We start from the raw sequence: 1,555 nt of genomic DNA on the forward strand, positions 1-1,555 counted from the left end.
GAGAGAGAGAGAGAGAGAGAGATGGAGAGGGAGAGGGAGAGGGAGAGGGAGAACGAACGAACGAACGAACGAACGCAATGCGTTTTCACCGGATCGCAATCGGTAACTGCGACGTTTCTTAATTGCCGAACAAGGAATCAACAGATTAGATAACAGATTAGAAACACTTGTCAAAATCTTGGTTGAACGTAGTCGGGAGTCGCGGAACTCGCTCACCCGTGACTAATACTTCACAGTTGGCGTGCGAAATTGGCGCGATGCAAATACGAGGACGTGCGGTGTAGTACGACGAGCGTCGTAGTTACATGCGCGAAACAGCGTAAAGTTCAGTGACAGCGTGTGTTCTATTTTCAAAATGATCTCCGGTGGACCTTCAATTAGCGCGAGCATCGCGCGTATATATACGTATATGTCTTTTTTTGTGACGATCATCTGAGACATAACATATATGTTACACATTCCACTCAATTCTAAATTTAATTTAATTTTTAGATTTTTTATATTGAAGTATTATCAATATTATATATAACTATCTTCCCTACAAAAAGTTCTTCTGCTTGAGCAACACATTTGTCTATGAAAATTTATTAAGATCTACTATACACACACATACACACACACATGCATATAAGGTGGTTTATTTTGAATAACGCATTGAGGTTTTCCGAAAATCAAGGGTTTCATCGAAAAATATTTCAAACAAAAATTACACGGTTTCAAAGGGGACTCACACATAGTGTGATAAACACTACACAAGTCTACTCACACACACATATACGCACACATGATGCTACTTATTTGACCTTCAGTGAGTTTGCTAAAATTATGTGAAGGTTACATTTGATTCTATAAATGGAATCATGGTTCTTTTAACATAACCTCCTCTCAATACAAGGTATAAAATAAAATTATGAATGATCAATTTTCCGACAACATCTTATCTTATCTTATCTTTTGCACATAGGATAACAGATAAAACTGATTTTTGTAAAGAAAAAAACAAAGAAATTTTGAAGAAAATTAAGTTGCATTTTGCAGATTCATTGAAGCATCAGTATGCAATGGCTAGTATTACTGATAGATTTTTTTCGTCATTTAATGTATAAAAGTATTAAAGTAATTTCGTCGAAAAAGTTAATAGATCATAAAATACTTCATACCTTATACTGAAAATATCAGAATATAATGTAAAATATCTCGGAAAATATTCACTTTTTGATAATTTCATTCAAGTACTTTTATATACAGAATAACCAGAGGAATTGATTTATATTAAAATAATAATATAAATATAAATTTTTATATTAAAATAATAAATAATATTAAAAAATTAAATGTAACCTTTACATGATATTAGCAAACTCACTGAAGGTAGCGAGTGAGTAACATCATCAGACATGTCCTTTGAAACCCTAATAAATTTTGCTTGAAACAAAATTTTTCGATGAAACCTTCGGTTTCCTGAAAATCTCAATGCATTATTTAAAATGGGCTATCCTATATATATATATATATATATATATATATATATATATATATATATATATATATATAT

At 31.7% G+C, this 1,555-nt stretch overlaps 1 protein-coding gene across 1 annotated transcript in view; it reads left to right on the forward strand.

The window, feature by feature from the left end:
* Positions 1–1,555, forward strand: part of LOC116842047 (ABC transporter G family member 9) — a 314,419-nt gene that overhangs the window by 12,967 nt on the left and 299,897 nt on the right. The window lies entirely within an intron of this gene.

The sequence above is a fragment of the Odontomachus brunneus genome, unplaced genomic scaffold (assembly GCF_010583005.1).
Source record: "Odontomachus brunneus isolate Ranch 3 - 2012 unplaced genomic scaffold, Obru_v1 Obru_scaffold_020, whole genome shotgun sequence".
NCBI classification, from domain to species: Eukaryota; Metazoa; Arthropoda; class Insecta; order Hymenoptera; family Formicidae; genus Odontomachus; species Odontomachus brunneus.